At 39.9% G+C, this 22,338-nt stretch overlaps 1 protein-coding gene and 1 pseudogene across 4 annotated transcripts in view; both read right to left on the bottom strand.

Annotated features, from left to right (window-relative positions):
* Nucleotides 1–22,338, bottom strand: part of FER (FER tyrosine kinase) — a 437,039-nt gene that overhangs the window by 392,602 nt on the left and 22,099 nt on the right. The window lies entirely within an intron of this gene.
* On the bottom strand, nt 2,139–3,548 carry LOC112625890 (annotated as a pseudogene). The gene is made up of 2 exons (XR_003119795.1): nt 3,154–3,548; nt 2,139–2,643 (listed from the first exon to the last, which is right to left on the bottom strand). The product of XR_003119795.1 is annotated as a receptor of activated protein C kinase 1-like (transcript).

Genomic DNA, 22,338 nt, shown 5'->3' with positions numbered 1-22,338 from the left:
TCCGGATGAATGTGTGTCTAGCTGAGCCTGGATTTTATGTGCTCAGAATCAGGGAACTGCATACTGATTCATCCATGGGCAGCCACGGTGCGCCTGGAAAAAGCACCATCAAATTTGCCAAACGGTCATCAATGAAGTTCTCACTCTGGGCCACGGACTTCACCTGGAACTGGCAGCCCAGCCCGCAGGCTTCAGGCCATCCCTGGCCTGAGGTAAGGTTTCACCAGGGACCCACCCCTTTCTGCCTAGGAACCTGTCTGCCTTTAACATGCCATCCATGGCACCCAAACTGACTGTGCCAAGAGGTGTCTATAGGCCAGTGCCAAGCTGCCTTCAGCCCCTGCAGCCCCTCCTCCCATCCTTATTGTTACCCAAAGTCCAGAGGGGACCACGATGGCAAGGGGCTGGCAGGTCAGCACCACTCTGAGCACACACATACCCGGCCAGGTTGCAAAAGTGTCTGGGCTTGGCCACAACTTTGCTTCCCCCTGGAGCAGGCGCCAGGAGCAGGGAGAGGCCAGGAGCGAGAGCAGGCACTTTCAAACCTGCAGGGGCAGGGGGCTTCCTGGGACCCAAGCCGCAACTGGGCAGCTGCAGCTGCACCCAGGAGCACAAAGCTCCCGCCTGTTCCCAGCCCCTGCCAGCTCTGCAGAGTGCAGAGCCCTGGCCACACCTCCCCAGCCACAGCTGGCGTCTCCATAGCAGCTGCTCCAGACACGCTGCCACCACCATCATTAGCAATGTCAAAAGTCAGAGGAAGATGTAAAAACTGCAAAAATCTCATCACCAAGCAGTACTTCAAAAGCTCCTACTGACTAATAATGGAAAAAAAAATCGTGTTTAAGAAAAAACAAAAATTTGGTCAGGTGTGGTGGCTCACGCCTGTAATCCCAGCACTTTGGGAGGCCGAGTGGGTGGATCACAAGGTCAGGAGATCGAGACCATCCTGGCTAACACGGTGAAACCTCATCTCCACTAAACATACAAAAATTAGCCGGGCATGGTAGCGGGCGCCTATAGTCTCAGCTGCTTGGGAGGCTGAGACAGGAGAATTACATGAACCCGGAAGGCAGAGCTTGCAGTGAGCCCAGATCACCACTGCACTCCAGCCTGGGCGACAGAGCGAGATTCCGTCTCAAAAGAAAAAACAAAAACCAAAAATTTAAACATATCACCAACAAATAAAGAAGTACAACCTTATTCCATAAGTTTCACAGCATGGTTTTAGTGAGTCCAGTACTACCCCAACCAGTCCAAAAGATATTCTGGCAAAGAAAAGTTAACAAAATCCTGAGATTTCACACTGGATACTCCAATATGAAAAGAAGCAGGCAGAGAATGAATAGACCAAACTAGGGAAAGTCAAGAAAATATCTAAAAATATCTAAAGAGAAAAGTCCCTCTGTATCAGCATAGGGCTTTAGAAAACATAGGGAGGACAGCACTGGCTTACAATTTTCCAGAGCTCTGTGACGAACTGGTGAATGAAATTTAAGTCCAGGCATATAGGATGTTTAAGGAACTCTTTAAAAGTGAGTAAATCTCAGGTCCTCCAACAAAGCCAAACTCAACCCCAGCCAGTATCTCGCCACTCATTTACCTCCACACTCACATGCCACAGAAACTGAAATTAGAAGGAAAACCCAGCTTGTGGTCCAGACAAGATAGCACAGACCATTTTTCCCAGTTAATCCCCAATAAGCACAAATATAAACAAATAATACAAGGGACAACTAAAGAACTCTGGAAGGTGGAAAGAAGAAGGTAAACTCCTTTGAAACCCTACAACTAGAAGAACAGCACAGAGGCAGGATGTCTTACGCCTACCTCACCCAAGTGAAGAAAGCCACCCAGACCTGGTTTTTCCCAGGCACAGCCTAGTAGCAGAAGGCAGCCCATGTAGGCCAATTCCTCCCAGAACAGAACAGGTGTCCCTCTGACAAATATCAAGGAAGCCAGACACCACCAGCAAGACAGATTAATCAGGAACCTCAACAAAAACAAATAGCCAGGGGAAACACTCTCCTTCACCATGAGGCCTGAGACTCCCCTCCTTTTTTTTTTTCCAGTTTGCTCGTTTTTTAATTTCTAAAGCTCCGTCATAAACTTCTAGCAGGTGCCCATGTCACCTGCCACACTCACACCAGGTTGTCTGTGTAGCCAGGAAACAAATGACCATCAACAGACCAGGCCAGGGAGGTACACTGGGGCAGTTCTGCCTTGCTGCCAGTACTGATAACTTCTTGCTTCAGTTCATCTACGATGATAAGTCCCAGATCTTGATGCCGGGGCCCACGACAACACAGAGCCAGTAGCAGTTGGTACTGAAGCATAGGGTGTTGATAATGCCCCTACTATCTAGCATATAAAGATGTTTGCCTTCATTGAGATCCCATAGCATGGCCTGGCCATCCTTGCCTCCAGATGCACAGAGGGATCCATCCGGAGAGACAGTCACAGTGTTCAGATAACCTGTGTGGCCAGTGTGGTTGGTCTTCAGCTTGCAGTTAGCCAGATTCCATACCTTGACCAGCTTGTCCCAGCTACAGGAGACAGTGATAGGGTTGCTGCTGTTAGGCAAGAAGCGAACACAAGACACCCACTCTGTGACTCTCATACTAGACAGTGTATCTGCACATACCCAGGTGTTGGGAACAGGCCCCCAAATCTGGCCATAAACTGGCCCCAAAACTGGCCATAAACAAAATCTCTGCAGCACTGTGATGTGTTCATGGTGGCCACAATGCCCTGGAAGGCTGTCGGTTTACTGGAATGAGTGCAAGGAATGCCTGGCCCACCCAGGATGGAAAACCGCTTCAGGTGTTCCTAAGCCACAAACAATAGCACCAGCGATCTGTGCCTTAGGGACTTGTTCCTGCTGCAGATGACTAGCCAGAGCCCATCCCTTTGTTTTAGCCCATTCCTTTGTTTCCCATAAGGAATACTTTTAGTAAATCTATAATCTATAGAAACAATGCTTATCACTGGCTTGCTGTCAATAAATATGTGGGTAAATCTCTGTTCGGGGCTCTCAGCTCTGAAGGCTGTGAGACCCCTGATTTCCCACTCCACATGCTATATTTCTGTGTGTGTGTCTTTAATTCCTCTAGTGCCACTGGGTTAGGGTCTCCACGACCGAGTTGGTCTTGGCACCCAGGGTATTCTATAACTTGATGGTTTTATCTCATGAGCCACAGGCAATCTGCTGGTTGTCAGGGGAGGCCACATTCGGCATGTCCTTGTATGGCCGACAAACTGTCTCATGGTAATGCCCATTGTGAAATCCCAGAGGCACGGGGTTCCATCCAAGGAGCCTGACAGGACAATGTGACCATCTGAGGAGATGACCAAGTCACTAAGAAAGTGGGAGTGACCACACATAGCATGTTGTGGGATGCCATAGTTGGTATCTTCCCTGCTCAGTTTCTACATAATGATGCTCTTGTCTTGAGAGGTGGACAGGATCATGTCCAGGAACTGTGGAGTAGCAGTGATCTGGGTTACCCAGCAGTTGGGGCCCTGAGGGTGCCACAAAGGGTCATCTGCTCAGTCACAGTGATGGCAATTCGAGATTCCTCTTTTCCATCAAGAGAAACAAAGGCAGGCACGAAGAACCAGAAGAGAGGGGGCCTGCTCAGGAACTTCTGTCTCCATAAGCAGCCCGGTCAAGAACCTTGGTCTTCACAGGTCTGAGGATCTCCTTCTCTATCCAGAGACATCAGAACAGGCAGTCGGAACTGGCAAGCAAAACCCAGTTTTGCTAGATATCCAATCTCAGGAAGCCTCTTGTTCTTCACAGGTCCAAGACTCTCCTCCCCTGTCCAGAGACATCAGGGTAGCAGGGAACATGGTAAGGAAATCCCAGCCCATCCCTTCCCCAGCAATAGATATACACTAACTCAGCATAAGAATGAATCTCCTACTCCCTCAGGCAGCACCACCAGAGATCAGTGAGAGCCCTAGTGCCACCAGATACAAGAAGCCAACCAAAACAACAGTGCAGACTCAAAATTAAACTATCATTGGAACCACAACCCACAAAAATATAAGCTAAGACCTGCATGATAAACCTAAACAGGATGATTGTTTGTGAAAATAAAAGGTTGAACTAGTCCTCAGAATCTCCTAACATATTAGACAAAATATTTAAGTTTCAAATGGAAATCACCTGTCACACCAAAAACCAAGAAAAACTATAACTTGAATGAGAAAAGACAATCAACCAATGCAAACACCTAGATGAATCAGCTGTTGAAATTATCTGACAAGAATTGTAAAACAACCATCATAAAAACGCTTCGACAATCATTTATAAATTCTCTTAAAACAAATGTAAAAATAGAAGATCTAAGCAAGGAAATACAGTTATAAAAGCAACCAGATGAAAATTATGTAACTAAGAAATGCAATAACAAAAGACAAGCTAGATAGGCTCAGTAGCAGAGTGAAGATGACACAGGATACAATCAACGAGCTTATGGACAGAACAACAGAATTCACCCAATCCAAACAACCCAGAAAAAAATAGACAGAAAAAATTAAGAAAGCCTCACAGACCTGTGGGACAACAACAAAAGATCCAACATTTGTATCATCAGAGTGCAAGGAGAAGAGAAAGAGAGCCAGACTGAAAGATAATTCAAAGAAATATGGTCCAGCCTGCTGTATAGCTACAGAAATCAAGACAGTGTGCTATTTATTAGTCGAAGACAGACAACGGATCAAGCTGCTAACATTTAGAGAAAAAAATACAGGAGGAAATTTTTAAGATCTAAAGCTAGGCAGAGTTCTTAGATTTGACACCAAAACCACAATCCAAAAACGAAAAAAATGAATAAAATAGACCTCATCAAAAGTAAAATATTTTGCTCATGTGAACAAGATGAAAACAAGTTGCAACTTCTGGCTTCTAGTGGGCATGTAAGAAAATTGGTCTATGCAGGAGGTTGAGGGGGGAGGATCACTTAAGGCCAGGAGTTCAAGTCCAGCTTGGGCAACATAGCAAGAGCTCATCTCTAAAAAAAAAAAAACAAAAAAGAAAAAAAACACTTGGAAGTCACTAGGCCATCCTCCCAACAAGAAAAGCTAAACAAACTGAAAAATCTACAACTCTTCTCAGATCAGTAAGAGAAATGAAGTCACATGGCAAACCCCTGCCCCACAAATTGGAGAAACAGGTGACTGCAAAGAATCCCATCATACTGAAGCAGAAAACTCAGCAGGAACCAGTGCAGGGTAGGAAAAACTGAACTGTAATTGACAAACTGCTGAAGGCTCAGTGCCAACAAGTGGGAAACTTAAAAATGTCAGGGGGACTCAGTCATAGAAGAGCCTTCATACTCTTACTAATTTCACCTCCAGTAAATCAATATGGTTCTCACAGTATGTATTACAGGGTGGAGGTAAAAAAAATAAAATAAAATAAACAAAAAAAAATTAAAAAAACCCTACTACTTCTGACGGTGGGGGAAGCAAAATCATTTTTAAATAAGCTAGAACATTCTGTTCTTAATAAGGTCTTTCCCTCAGGAGAAACTATTTAGTCAGAGCCTGCTGGGGTTTTATCAGAGCCTAACTAACTTATAGGAAGGGAAATAGGAAATACCAATTGCAGCCCACACTAGCCATGCTGTCTTACCTTGGGAGGAAGGGGATAGTTTTAACAAACATCTGTGAAAGTCACACCCAGAGACACAGAGACTCATTAAAGGACTGAGATCTAATCATTGGACTGTAGAATGCTTCCTATCGCCCAATACCTTACTGCCACATTACTAAAGGCCTATTTACAAAGCAGCTCCTTTTACCCAAGACATCAGCTTCAGCTATCCAGAAAAATTTATATGGCATACTAAAAGGCAAAAAAACACAGTCTAGGCTGGGCATGGTGGCTCATGCCTATAATCCCAGCACTTTGGGAGGCCAAGGCAGGTGGATCACCTGAGGTCGTCAGGAGTTCAAGACCAGCCTGGCCAACATGGTGAAACGCCATCTCTACTAAAAATACAAAAATTGGCCAGGCGTGGTAGCAGGCACCTGTAATCCCAGCTACTTGGGAGGCTGAGGCAGGACAATCGCTTGAACCCAGGAAGCAGAGGTTGCTGTATGCCAAGATCACACCACTGCACTCCAGCCTGGGTGACAGAGTGAGACTCCATCTCAAACAAACAAAAAAACAGTCTGAAGAAAGAGAGCTAGTATAAGAACCAGACTCAGACATGGCAAATGATGTGAGAATTATCAGATCGATTACTAAAAACAACTATAATTAATATGCTAAGGGTTCTAATGGATAAAATAGACTGCATAAAAGAACAGATAGGTAATGTAAGCAGAGAAATGGAAATTATAAGACAGAACCAAAAAGAAACACTAGAGATCAAAAACACTGTAACAGAAATGAAGAATGCCTACGTTGGGTTCAATTAAGTTGCTAGGCTCAGTCTAGTAGACTGGACACAGCTGAGGAAATCTAGAGGATATTCCAATAGATATCTAAAAAAAAAATACAAAGCAAACAGAAAAAAGACTGAAAAAATACAGAGCAGAATACACAAAAACCGTGGGATAACTATAAAAGGTGTAACATACATGTAATGGGAATGCCAAAAGAAGAATGAGAGAAAGGAACGGAAAAAATATTTGAAACAACAATAAATGACAATTTCACCAAATCAATGTCAAGTACTAAACAATCAATCTAAAAAGCTCAGAAAACTCCAAGCAGGATAATGATTAAAAAACAAACAAACAACAACAACAAAAAAAACTACATCTAGGCATATCACAATTCAAACTACAGAAAATAAAAGATAAAGAAAAAATCCTGAAAGAAGCCAGTGGAAAAAAGACATTACCTATCAAAAAGCAAAGACAATAATTACATTGACATTACCTCCAAAACTATATAAGAAGGGAGTGAAGTGAATTATTTAAAATCTTAAGATAGAAAGTAAAAAATTTAAAAACAAAACACACCAACCTAGAATTATGTATCTTGCAGAATTATCCTTCAAAAGTGAAAGAGAAATAGTTTCTCAAATATAAAAATTGAGGGAATTTGTTGCCAGTAGACCCAACTTGCAAGAAATGTCCAAAAGAAAAGTTCTTCGGGGGAAGAAAAATGATAGAGGTCAGAAACTGATATCTATATAAAGAAAAGCACTGGAGATGAGTAAGTGAAGGTAGGATTTAAAGAACACTTGTTTTTCTTACTCTCAATTGATCTAACACATAAGCATTTGTTCAAAATAGCAGCAACAATATATTCGATTATGTATGCTTGTGTGTGTATATAGATATATGCTTATGTATGTTTATCTATAAGTGAAATAAATAACAGCAATGGTACAAAGGATGGAGGTGGTAATTAGTATTTTATTATTTTGATCCTACTAAAATCCGGAAAAAGGCAAGGCTGTCCCCTGTCACCTCTCCTTCTCAACATCTTACTGGAAGTCCTACTAATGCAATAAGATAGGAAGGAGACATTAAAAGTGTACTGATCGGGAAAAATAAAATAAAACTGTGTTTGTTCACAGATGACAAGATTGTCTGTGTAGAAAACTTGAAAGAATTGACCCAAAGAACTCCTTGAACTAATAAGCAATTACAGCAATGGCAGGCTTCAAGGCTAATACACAAAAGTCAATTGCTTTCCTATATACCAGCAATGAATAAGTACAATTTGAAAGTAAAAACACAATACCATTTATATTTGTAGCCTCCAAAATGACATACTTACATTTACATATAAATCTAACAAAATGTGTTCAAGATGAACACAAGAAAAACACATTTCTGATTAAAGAAATCAAAGAACTAAATAAATGAAGAGATACTCCATGTGCATGGACAAGAAGAGTCAATATTGTGAAAATGTCAATTCTTCCCAATTTCATTTACAGATTCAATTTAATCCCAATCAAAATCTTATCAAGTTATTTTGTAGATATCAATAAATAGATTCTGGCAAAAGACCCAGAATAGCCAACACAGCATTAAAGGAGAAGAATCAAGTTGGAGGACTGACACTGCCCAATTTCAAGACTTACAATAAAGTTACAGTAATCAAGGCAAGTGTGGTATGAGCAAAAGAACAGACAAATAGATCAATAGAAGAGAACAGAGTATAGAAATAGACCAACAAAAAATGCAGTCAACTGTTCTTTGATAAAGAAAGCAATACAACCAAGAAAAGATAGTCTTTTCAACATAACGGTGCTAGAACAATTGGACATCCACTTGCAAAAAAAAAAAAAAAAAAAAGAGCCTAGACACAGATCTTACACACTTCACAAAAATTAACTCAAATGTAAAATGCAAAAGTAAAACTCCTAGAGGACAACATGGAGAAAATTTAGATTCCCTTGAGTTTGAGTATGACTTTAGAGATTTAACACCAAAGGCATAATCAATGAAGGAAAGAATAAGCTGAACTTCATTAAAATTACATTTTCTGCTCTTTGAAACACACTGTCAAGACAATGAAAAGACAGCCCACAAACTGGTAAAATATATTTATAACAGATATCTCCAATAAAGGACTGTTATCCAAAATATACAAAGAATAATAAGAAAACGACCCAATTTAAAAATGGGCCACAGACCTTAACAGACAACTCACCAAAGAATATACACGGACTTGGCCGGGCGCAGTGGCTCACGTCTATAATCCCAGCACTTTGGGAGGCTGAGGCGGGCGGATCACGAGGTCAGGAGTTCAAGACCAGCCTGACCAACATAGTGAAACCCCATCTCTACTAGAAAAAAAATAGAAAAATTAGCCGGGCATGGTGGTGTGTGCCTGTAATCTCAGCTACTTGGGAGGCTGAGGCAGGAGAATGGCATGAACCTGGAAGACGGAGTTTACAGTGAGCCGAGATCCCGCCACTGCACTCCAGCCTGGGCGAAGATAGAGCGAGACTCTGTCTGGGAAAAAAAAAAAAAAATACACGGACAGAAGATAAGCATATGAAAAGATGCTCCACATCACATGACTTCCAGGAAATGCACATTAAAACAACATTGAGATACCACCTCACATTTATCAGAACAGCCAAAATCCGGGACACTGTAAATGCTGGTGAGGACATCAAGCAACAGGAACTCTCATTTATTGCTGGTAAGAATGCAAAATGGTATAGCCATTTTGGAAGACAGTTGGACACTTTGGAAGACAGTTTGGCAGTTTCTTACAAAACTAAACGTACTCTTACCATACAAAATGCAATCATATTAACTATGATTAAATTAAATGCCCCATAAGTCCTTGGTATGGAAAGGGTTGAAATTTTATATCCACACAAAAATCTGAACGTTGAACATCAATGTTTACAGCGGATTTATTTATAATTGCCAAAACTTGGAAGCAATCAAGATGTCTTTCAATAGGTGAATAGATGAACTGTGGTAAATACAAAAAATGGAATATTATTCAGCACTAAAAAGAACTGGACTATCAAACCATGAAAAGACATGTAGAAATTTAAATGCACCTTGCTAAATGAAGGAAGTCTATCAGAAAAGGCTATATATAGCATGATTATAACTATATGACATTCTGAAAAAAGCCTTACTCTGAAGACAGTTGATATGATTTGGCTCTGTTTCCCCACCCAAATCTCATCTTGTAGCTCCCAGAATTCCCACGTGTTGTGGGAGGGACACTGTGGGAGATGACTGAATCATGGGGTGGGTCTTTCCCTTGCTATTCTCGTGATAGTGAATGGGTCTCACGAGATCTGATGGTTTTAAAAACGGGAGTTTCTCTACACAAGTTCTCTCTTTGCCTGCTGCCACCCACGTAAGATGTGACTTGCTCCTCTTTGCCTTCCACCATGATTGTGAGGCCTCCCCAGTCATGTAGAACTATAAGTCCAATAAACCTCTTTCTTTTGTAAAATTCCCAGTCTCGGGTATGTCTTTATCAGCAGTGTGAAAATGGACTAATACAACAGTAAAAACATCAGTGATTGCCAGGGTTTAGAGGGAAGAGAGAAATGAATAGTTGGAGCACAGAGGATTTTTAGGACAGAGAAATTACCCTCTATGATGCTATAATGGTGGATACATGTCACTGTATATTTTTTCAAACCCATAAAATGTACAACGCCGAGTGAATCCTAATGTAAACTATAGTCTTTGGGGGATAATGGCATATCAGTGTAGGTTCATCAATTGTAAACGAATATACCACTCTGGTGAGAAATATTGCTAATAGAGGATGTGTAAGGGCTGGAAGTATGTGAGAAACCTATACCTTCCTCCAAATTTTGCTGTGAACTTAAAACTGTCCTAAAAAAATTCTATTATATAAAAATAAAAATAAGAATAAGACCAGCTACAGATTGGGAGCAAATACCTGCAAGCCATATCTGCAAGCCACATCTGCAAGCCATATATCTGACAAAGAACTACAATTTAGAACTATAAAGATCTTTCCAAATTCACCAGTTAAAACAACAACAACAACAACAACAACAATCCCAGGCTGGTCTCCAACTCCTGGCCTCAAGCAATCCTCCCACCTTAGCCTCCCAAAGTGCTGGGATTACAGGCATAGGCCAATATACCCAGCATGAAGAGGTCAATAAAATGAGATTTTTAAACAATAGTTCTATAATTTCCTGGATAGTAAGTATAAATCAGGCAGAAACAGAATATTATACAAAAGTGCATGCATGTTATTAGCAACAGTATCTACTTTTAAAAAGTATATTTTTAGAAAGTAAAACTAGTAAAAATCCTACCAAAATATCGACTATTTAGATTTATTTAAATCTATCTTATTTAATGTTATTTAATTTGGTATTTAGGATTAAGTGAGTGCTTACATGTTGAGTTTTCCATTCACATAAATAGTGATTTAAAACTTTTTTTAAAAACCATTAAAATTGCTATTTTCTAAAATCAGAAGTTTAATTTACATAAATCTATAAATACATAGTCTTTAAATAGAAATGGAAGTTATTAAATAGTAAAATGTAAAACAGATAACTAGTTTCCTTGGAAGGATAATAGCATTCCCACAGTATTTCTTATGAATATAAGGGTATATGCAAGTATCTGTATAAAATGTCTCCTGTTTTTCAACTTTTGCCTCCACAACTGGCAACTTTTACATTGTCCAAGTATAAAGATGGAAATACTGTTTTTACATAACATGAAATTTAATTAGTTTTAAATATTTGCTTTTTTGTAATTTGTAATAAATTGCCTAAATTGTGAGGGCAATTTATTTTTTAACAGGATTATGTTTTATGGTTGAAAATATTCATTTATTTCCTTTATTTTAACATTGATATGGAGATTCAACTATACTACTGGAAGTATGCTAATTTATAAAAATCAGAAATACATGAATAAATACTATGTAATAGAAATAGGAAATCCTTCATTCTTCCCCCAACATATAGTCTTATGAACTACAAGGAAATTCAATACAGCTTGAATTTATAATCCTTGGCTAATAAAAATCTATCAAAATTAGTTTATGGTTCAAGTTATATTATCAGAATATGTGTGTATAGTAATAAAGACTATAAAATAATTAATCAGTTAAAGTACAAGATGAATTAAGGTATTTCCTACCTTTTACATGCTTCAATACTGACAGTTGTAAGTCACAAATAAAGTGACTGTGTTTGAATAAAATATTAAGCTGCCACAGCAAAACAGAAACAAAGTCACAAAAAGCCACTAAGCATGCAAGTACAAACCAAAAAACTGACTTCACATGAATACAAAGTGAGGTCTTTTTTCAGAAGCACTTAAACGCAGAAAGGAACAGTCACCAAAGCTTAGCTACCAAAACAAGATCATTCATTACCAATTAATATACGCTGACCTTCACTACCTATGGACATAATATTTAAAACTTCTCCTATGCTTTCTTTATTTGAAAGGGTTGGTTCTAACTCAGTTTAAGATAAAAGTTACATGCAAGTGAAACAGCACCTGACTGGCCAGCCTATTGGAACAACATTAACGGATGATGATCTCCCACTGAGAGAAAACAATTAATAAAAACTTTGAAAGTTTATAAACAAATGAACAACATGTTTGCTTTTAAATCAACTATTATATTTTTATTTTTAAACTACATTTGAAGTACTTATATTTAAAATTATTTAAGGAGAGCAGAATTATTAACAGAAATGTTTTCTTTAAGGTATTGATATAAATCAACAAGCATTTATTAGGGAATCATGTGAAAGATAATTGTAAAGTATACAAAGATAAAAGAAATCTAGATTACTGCCTTCAAACAATTTGCAGTGTAGTAAAAATAACTAGACAAGTTCACAAGTAATGAGGATACAATTAATTCATTCAAAATTCATTCATAGTACTGGTACCAAAACAGACATACAGGCAAATGGAACAGGACAGGGACCTCAGAAATAACACTACACATCTACAACCAACTGATCCTTGACAAACCTGACAAAAACAAGCAACGGGGAAAGGATCTACTATTCAATAAACAGTGCTGGGAAAACTGGCTAGCCATATACAGAAAACTGAAACTGGACCACTTCCTTACACCTTACACAAAAATTAACACAGATGGATTAAAGACTTAAAGTTAAAACCAAAACCCTTAAAAATTTTAGAAGAAAACCTAAACAAAATCATTCAGGACATACGCATGAGCAAAGACTTCATGAAGAAAACGTCAAAAGCAATTGCAACAAAAGCCAAAATTGATACATGGGATCTAGTTAAACTAAAGAGCTTCTGCACAGCAAAAGAAACGATCATCAGAGTGAATAGGCAACCTACAGAATGGGAGAAAATTTTTGCAATCTACCCATCTGACAAAGGTCTAATATCCAAATTAACAAGGAACTAAAACAAATTTACAAGAAAAAAACAACCCCATTTAAAAGTGGGCAAAGGATATGAACCGACACATCTCAAAAAAAGACATTTATGTAGCCAACAAACATGAAAAAAAGCTCCACTGATTGTTAAAGAAATGCAAATCAAAACCACAATGAGATACCCTCTCATGCCAGTCAGAATGGTGATTATCAAAAAGTCATGAAAAAATAGATGCTGGCGAGGTTGTGGAGAAATAGGAATGCTTTCACACTGTTGATGAGAATGTAAATTACTTCAACCATTGTGGAAGACAGTATGGCGATTCCTCAAGGATCTAGAACCAGAAATACGATTTGACCCAGCAATCCCATTATCGGGTCTACACCCAAAGAACATAAATCATTCTACTATAAAGACACACACACACATATGTTTATTGCAGCACTATTTAAAATAGCAGAGTCACAGAACCAACTCAAGGGCCCATCAATGATAGACTGGATAAAGAAAATGTGGTAGATAAACACCGTGAAATACTATGCAGCCATAAAAAGGAATGAGATCATATCTTTTGCAGGGACATGGATGAAGTTGTAAGCCATCATCTTTGGCAAACTAACACGGGAACAGAAAACCAAACATCACATGTTCTCACTCATAAGTGGGAGGTGAACAATCAGAACACATGGACACAGGGAGGGGAACAACACACCAGGGCCTGTTGCGGGGTGAGGAGGTGAGGGGAGGGAACTTAGAGGATGGGTCAATAGGTGCAGCAAACCACTGCCACACACATACCTATGTAATAAACCTGAAAGTTCTGCACATGTGTCCCAGAACTTAAAGCAAAACAAACAAACAAACAAACAAAAACCACAATGAGATACTATCTCACACCACTCAGAATGGCTATTATTAAAAGTCAAAAACCAACAGATGCTGGTGAGGTTGTGGAGAAAAATGAATGCTTTTACATTGTTGGTGGTAGTGTAAATCAGTTCAACCATTGTGGAAGACAGTGTGGCGTCCTCAAAGACCTAGAGAAAGAAATACCATTTGACCCAGCAATCCCATTACTGGGTATATACCCAATGAAATATAAATCATTCTATTATAAAGATACATGCATGCGTATGTTCACTGCCTCACTATCACAATAGCAAAGACATGGAATTAACCTAAATGGCCATGAATGATGGAATGGATAAAGAAAATGTGTACATACACACCACGGAATACTATGCAGTCATAAAAAGGAATGAGATTATGTCCTTTGAAAGGACATGGATGGAGTTGGAAGCCATAATTCTCAGCAAAGTAACGTTGGAACAGAAAACCAAATACCGTATATTCTTACTTATAAGTGGGAGCTGAACAATGAGAACGCATGTACAAAGGGCGGGGAATAATACCCACTGGGGCCTATGGGACAGCAGGGGTGCCGGGAAAGGGAGAGCATCAGGAAGAATAGCTAATGAATGCTGGGCTTAATACGTAGGTGATGGGATGATCTGTGCAGCAAACCACTAGGGTACATGTTTATCTATATAATAAACCTGCACATCCTGCACATTTAATCGTGAGTTTATAACAGTTAAGGAAAAACTTAATAAATAAAAGTAAATATCCTACTTAAAAGTTACCCCTACCTCCTCCTAAAAAAGCTACACTTGTTCCAAATTTCATATACACTTCTCAAAGAAAACCTACCAAATCTATAAAACGCAAAAGCAAGGAAAGAAGGTAAAACAAGCCGCGGGGTTCCAAGATGGCCGAACAGGAACAGCTCCAGTCTACAGCTCCTACCGTGAGCGACGCAGAAGACGGGTGATTTCTGCATTTCCAAATGAGAAACCAGGTTCATCTCACTGTGGCTTGTTGGCCGGTGGGTGCAGGACAGAGGGTGCAGCCCACCGAGCATGAGCCAAAGCAGGGCAAGGCATTGCCTCACCCACAAAGCGCAAGGGGTCAGGGTATTCCCTTTCCTAGCCAAGGGAAACTGTGACAGATTGCCCCTGGAAAATTGGGTCACTCCCACCCTACTACTACACTTGTCCAATGATCTCAGCAAACACACCAGGATATTATATCCTGTGCCTGGCTTGAAGGGTCCCACGCCCATGGAGCCTTGCTCATTGCTAGCACAGCAGTCTGAGATCCCACTGCTAGGTGGCAGAGAGGCTGGGGGAGGGGCACCCGCCATGGCTGAGGCTTGAGTAGGTACACAAAGCGGCCTGGAAGCTCGAAATGGGTGGAGCCCACCGCAGCTCAAGGAGGCCTGCCTGCCTCTGTAGACTCCACCTCTAGGGGTAGGGTATAGTCCAACAAAAGGCAGCAGAAATCTCTACAGACTTAAATGTCCCTATCTGACAGCTTTGAAGAGAGTAGTGGTTCTTCCAGCACGGAGTTTGAGATCTGAGAACGAACAGACTGCCTCCACTGACCCCAAGTAGCCTAACTGGGAGGCACCTCCCAGTAGGGGCAGACCAACACCTCACAGGGCCGGGTACCCCCCCTGAGACGAAGCTTCCAGAGGAACCATCAGGCAGCAACATTTGCTGTTCAGCAATATTCGCTCTTCTGCAGCCTCTGCTGCTGATACCCAGGCAAACAGGGTCTGGAGTGGACCTCCAGCAAACCAACAGACCTGCAGCTGAGGGTCAAAGATACAACATACCAGAATCTCTGGGACACATTTAAAGCAGTGTGTAGAGGGAAATCTATAGCACTAAATGCCCACAAGAGAAAGCTGGAAAGATCTAAAATTGACACCCTAACATCACAATTAAAAGAACTAGAGAAGCAAGAGCAAAGACATTCAAAAGCTAGCAGATGGCAATAACTAACTAAGATCAGAGCAGAAATGAAGGAGATAGAGACACGAAAATCCCTTCAAAAAATCAATGAAACTAGGAGCTGGTTTTTTGAAAAGATCAACAAAATTGATAGACCGCTAGCAAGACTAATAAAAAACAAAACAGAGAAGAATTCAATAGACACAATAAAAAAATGATAAAGGGGATATCACCACCAATCCCACAGAATTACAAACTACCATCACAGAATACTATAAACACCTCTACGCAAATAAACTAGAAAATCTAGAAGAAATGGATAAATTCCTGGACACATACACCCACCCAAGACTAAATCAGGAAGAGGTTGAATCCCTGAATAGACCAATAGCAGGCTCTGAAATTGAGGCAACAATTCATAGCCTACCTACCAAAAAAAGTACAGGAGCAGACGGATTCACAGCTGAATTCTACCAGAGGTACAAGGAGGAGCTGGTACCATTCCTTCTGAAATTATTCCAATCAATAGAAAAAGAGGGAATCCTCCCTAACTCATTTTATGAGGCCAACATCATCCTGATACCAAAGCCTGGCAGAGACACAATAAAAAAAAGAGAATTTTAGACCAATATCCCTGATGAACATCGATGCAAAAATCCTCAACAAAATAATGGCAAACGGAATCCAGCAGCACATCAAAAAGCTTATCCACCATGATCAAGTGGGCTTCATCCCTGGGATGCAAGGCTGGTTCAACATATGCAAATCAATAAACGTAATCCAGCATATAAACAGAACCAAAGATAAAAACCACATGATTATCTCAATAGATGCAAAAAAGGCCTTTGACAAAATTCAACAGCCCTTCATGCTAAAAACTCTCGATAAATTCGCTATTGACGGCACGTATCTCAAAATACTAAGAGCTATTTATGACAAACCCACAGCCAATATCATAGTGAATGGGCAAAAACTGCAAGCACTCCCTTTGAAAACTGGCACAAGACAGGGATGCGTTCTCTCACCACTCTTATTCCATATAGAGTTGGAAGTTCTGGGCAGGGCAATCAAGCAGGAGAAAGAAATAAAAGGTATTCAACTAGGAAAAGAGGAAGTCAAATTGTCCCTGTTTGCAGATGACATGATTGTATACTTAGAAAACCCTATCATCTCAGCCCAAAATCTCCTTCAGCTGATAAGCAACTTCAGCAAAGTCTCAGGAGACAAAATCAATGTGCAAAAATCACAAGCATTCTTATACACCAGTAACAGACAAACAGAGATCCAAATCATGAGTAAACTCCCATTCACAATAGCTTCAAAGAGAATAAAATACCTAGGAATCCAACTTACAAGGGATGTGAAGGACCTCTTCAAGGAGAACTACAAACCACTGCTCAATGAAATAAAAGAGGACACAAACAAATGGAAGAACATTCCATGCTCATGGATAGGAAGAATCAACATCGTGAAAATGGTCATACTGCCCAAGGTAATTTATAGATTCAATGCCATCCCCATCAAGCTACCAATGACTTTCTTCACAGAACTGGAAAAAACTACTTTAAAGTTCATATGGAACCAAAGAAGAGCCCACATTGCCAAGACAATCCTAAGCCGAAAGAACAAAGCTGGAGGCATCACACTACCTGACTTCAAACTACACTACAAGGCTACAGTAACCAAAACAGCATGATACTGGTACCAAAACATAGATATAGACCAATGGAACAGAACAGAACCCGCAGAAATAACATCACACATCTACCACCATCTGATCTTTGACAAACCTGACAAAAACAAGAAATGGGGAAAGGATTCCCTATTTAATAAATGGTGCTGGGAAAACTGGCTAGCCATATGTAGAAAGCTGAAACTGTATCTCTTCCTTACACTTTATACAAAAATTAATTCAAGATAGATTAAAGACTTAAATATTAGACCTAAAACCATAAAAATCCTAGAAGAAAACCTAGGCAATACCATTCAGGACACAGGCATGGGAAATGACTTCATGTCTAAAACACCAACAGCAATGGCAACAAAAGCCAAAATTGACAAATTAGATCTAATTAAACTAAAGACCTTCTGCACAGCAAAAGAAACTACCAGTAGAGTGAACAGGCAACCGACAGAATGGGAAAAAATTTTTGCAATCTACTCATCTGACAAAGGGCTAATATCCAGAATCCACAAATAACTCAAACAAATTTACAAGAAAAAAACAACCCCATCAAAAAGTGGGAGAATGATATAAACAGACACTTGTCAAAGAAGACATTTATGCAGCCAACAGACACATGAAAACATGCTCATCATCACTGGCCATCAGAGAAATGCAAATCAAAACCACAATGAGATACCATCTCACACCAGTTAGAATGGCGATCAGTAAAAAGTCAGGAAACAACAGGTGCTGGAGAGGATGTGGAGAAATAGGAACACTTTTACACTGTTGGTGGGACTGTAAACTAGTTCAACCATTGTGGAAGACTAGTTCTAGGATCTAGAACTAGAAATACCATTTGACCCAGCCATCCCATTACTGGGTATATACCCAAAGGATTATAAATCATGCTGCTATAAAGACACATGCACACATATGTTTATTGCGGCACTATTCACAATAGCAAAGACTGGGAACCAACCCAAATGCCCATCAATGATAGAATGAATTAAGAAAATGTGACACATATACGCCATGGAATACTATGCAGCCATAAAAATGGATGAGTTCTGCCACGCGCAGTGGCTCACGCCTGTAATCCCAGCACTTTGGGAGGCCGAGGCGGGTGGATCACAAGGTCAGGAGATCGAGACTATCCTGGCTAACACGGTGAAACCCCGTCTCTAATAAAAAATACAAAAAATTAGCCAGGTGTGGTGGCGGGTGCCTGTAGTCCCAGCTACTCGGGAGGCTGAGGCAGGAGAATGGTCTGAACCCGGGAGGCGGAGCTTGCAGTGAGCGGAGATCGCGCCACTGCACTCCAGCCTGGGCGACAGAGCGAGACTCCGTCTCAACAACAACAACAACAACAACAAAATGGATGAGTTCATGTCCTTTGTAGGGACATGGATGAAGCTAGAAACCATCATTTTCAGCCAACTATCACAAGGACAAAAAACCAAACACTGCATGTTCTCACTCATAGGTGGGAATTGAACAATGAGAACACTTGGACACAGGAAGGGGAACATCACACATCAGGGCCTGTCGTGGGGTGGGGGACACGGGGAGGGATAGCATTAGGAGACAAACCTAATGTAAATGACAAGTTTATGGGTGCAGCACATCAACATGGCAAATGTATACATATGTAACAAACCTGCAGGTTGTGCACATGTACCCTAGAACTTAAAAGTATAATAAAAAATAATAATAAGGGAGAACCAAGGAAATACTTGAAATCAAAAAAAAAAGAAAAAGAAGGTAAAAGACAACACTCACTGAGTGACAGTTCTACACAAGTACCAGAGCAAAGGTATTTAATTAAATCTTTTCTTATAGTGCTTAGCTCTGAGTGTCTCTGTGTACTTGCTTACACATCGTTTGCATTTTAATCTACTTCTGATTTGAAAGTATGCATTTTTGAAAGACTAGACTGCTACTGCTTTATAATGTCCAAAACTACTATTAATAGATACATATTCCTAGATAGAATTCCTGGTTAGAAGGTGAGTATAGGCAATGGAGGGTGGAGGAGGAACTCCTTGAATTTCAATTGCTGACTAGTGCCAGCAGATCAAGTCCAACATACATCTCCCAGTTTTCTTATCTTTAACTTAATGCAACCAAATGTAAAAACCGCAGCTGATATCATGTATATTTAAAGTTGAAATTATGTTTTGGGGAAAAAAAAGCTTGGAAATGACAATGTTGCCTCCAGCTATCTCAGAATTTAAACAAAAAGGCAAACTGCAAATAAATTTTGGATGAACAGTATTCTAAGAAACCAGGCAATTCTCAGAAGAGATGTTAAGTACATACAAATTTTCTCTCTTAAAAGAAAATACAGATCATGAAAGAAAAGACAAGCAGCTGTTTGAAAATAAAAAAGAATAAAGAGGCATAAGAAGCAAATGCAATCCATGAAACCTGCTTGAATCCTACAGCAACAACAACAGCAGCAAATATAAATATATATATAAGTTCATATGGAACCAAAGAAAAGCCCACATTGCCAAGACAATCCTAAGCCGAAAGAACAAAGCTGGAGGCATCACGCTACCTGACTTCAAACTATACTACAAGGTTAATGCCTAATATATATATTAGGCATAATAGGGGAGATCTTAATATGAACCACTGCATTAAACACTACTATGACTTGAATATATGTGTCCCTCCAAAATTCAACTTAACCCCCTAAGGTGACAGTATTAAGAGTAGGGGTTCTCAGGAGATGACTAGGCCATGAATGATCTGCACTCATAGATAGAATGATGCCCTATAAAAGAGGCTGCAGAGAGCTGCATTTCCCCTTCGCAGTTCCATCCCTCCTGTCATATGAGGTCACCAAAAAGGCACCATCTATGAAGAACAGGCCTTCTCCAGACACTAAACCTGCTGGCGTCTTGATGTTGGACTTCCTAGACTCCATAACTATGGGAAATAAATTTCTGTTGTTTATAAATTACCCAGTCTCAGGTATCTTGTCATAGCAGCCAAAATGAACAAAAAGACAAATATATTCTTAATGTTATGGTTATTTTCTTATATATGATACTAGTGCTCTGATTATGTAGGAAATTATCCATGTCCTTAGGATCTGCACGCTAAAAGCTTTAAGTTATCATGATGTCTTTAATATTGTTTCAAATGATTTTTTAAATATATGAACACATAAAGAAAGAAAACGTGGCAAAATGTTAACGGTAAGTCCAGGTAAAAGGTAACAGAGGTGTTCACTGTCCTATATACTCAATTTTGATGTGGCACTGAACATTTTCAATAAATGTTGAAATGAGAGAAATACAGAAAGCATGAGAGGAGGCCAGTTTGAAGCATGATGAGTGAAATCAGCACTAGCCTCAAGAATCATGACAGCCAGCTACATTATCTTGGGCAGGTCACAGAACCTCTCTAGGTCCCAGCTAAAGGAGAAGGAAGTAGAAAAATCTCCAAGGCATTTTTCAGTTATAAAATCCTACTACTACTAAAATTCTACTACTACCTCTCAGCTCTAAAACTGAAAAGATAACCGTATGCAAAGTAGAAAAAATAGAACTGTTGTACGGATAAAAATAAAATAGTTAAAACAGATAACCAAATGCCTTTTATAGAGAGCACAGACAACTACTAACTCTTTTTTGAGAAAACATCTTAAAAATTCTTCAGAGGAGCCGAGCACGGTGGCTCAAGCCTGTAATCCCAGCACTTTGGGAGGCCGAGGCAGGTGGATCACAAGGTCAGGAGTTCAAGACCAGCATGGCCAACATGGTGAAACTCTGTCTCTACTAAAAACACAAAAATTAGCCGGTGGTGGGTGCCTGTAATCCCAGCTACTCAAGAGGCTGAGGCAGAGAATTGCTTGAACCCGGGAGGCAGAGGTTGCAGTGAGCTGAGATCATGCCACTGCATTCCAGCCTAGGTGACACAGTGAGACTCCATCTCAAAAAAAATAAAAAAAATTTTTTTCAGAGAAAAAGGTGAAAGATAGGACTACTGACGAATTTAGAAGAAACAAATAATACATAGATTTATTTTAAGGTTTATTCCATTTTACTTTGCACCTAAAATATCAATCCTAAGAAGCTGAATATAAATATCCTCTGATGAAGCTGTAAAACCAAAAAGATAATAAATGAACCTCCTAGGAATTTAGACAAGCTAGATGCTTTCAAGTGAGGTTAGTATGACATACATCTAAGGGTGGGATGCTTGAAAATCTCCAAATAGGCCAGGCACTGTAGCTCACAGCTATAATCCCAACACTTTGGGAGGCTGAGGTGGGAGGATGGCTTGTGCTCAGGAGACCAGCCTGGGCAACATAACAAAACTCTGTCTCCGTTTCCAGGCTGCAATGAGTCGTGATTGTGCAACTGCACTCCAGTCTGGGCAGTACAGCGAGACTCTGTCCCGCAAAGAAAGAAAAAAGGAAATCTTCAAAATAAAATAACAATAAAATTACATATTAGAACTTTCAATTAACAGTCTGGGAAGATTTCAGACTGGCCAAAAACCTTAAAAGAATTATCTGTTTTAAAAGAATGCAAGGGAGAGTAGACTTAAAACTCAGTATAAAAGTATAGACCAATTATTGTCACTTCCAGAAAGACTCTGAAGTCAGATAAAATTCAACTCACAATTAATTAAAAATCAAACAAGGCCAGGCGCAGTGGCTCACGCCTGTAATCCCAGCACTTTGAAAGGCCAAAGCGGGAGGATCACCTGAGGCCGGGAGTTCGAGACCAGCCTGACCAACATGGAGAAACCCCCATCTCTACTAAAAATACAAAATCAGCCGGGCATGGTGGCACATGCCTGTAATCCCAGCTACTCGGGAGACTGAGGCAAGAGAATCACTTGAACTCAGGGAGGCAGAGGTTGCCGTGAGCCGAGATTGTGCCATTGCACTCCAACCTGGGCAACAAGAGCGAAACCCCATCTCAAAAAATAATAATAATACTAATAATTATTATTAGTGGAAAAAAAGCAAAATAAAGTATTAACTAGTATATATTACAAATTTGCTAGATGCTTTATTTCCAGCAC

Source organism: Theropithecus gelada, chromosome 6 (assembly GCF_003255815.1).
Source record: "Theropithecus gelada isolate Dixy chromosome 6, Tgel_1.0, whole genome shotgun sequence".
NCBI lineage: Eukaryota > Metazoa > Chordata > Mammalia > Primates > Cercopithecidae > Theropithecus > Theropithecus gelada.
The sequence above is the reverse complement of the archived record's forward strand: the minus strand, read 5'-3'. Positions and strand labels throughout refer to the sequence as shown.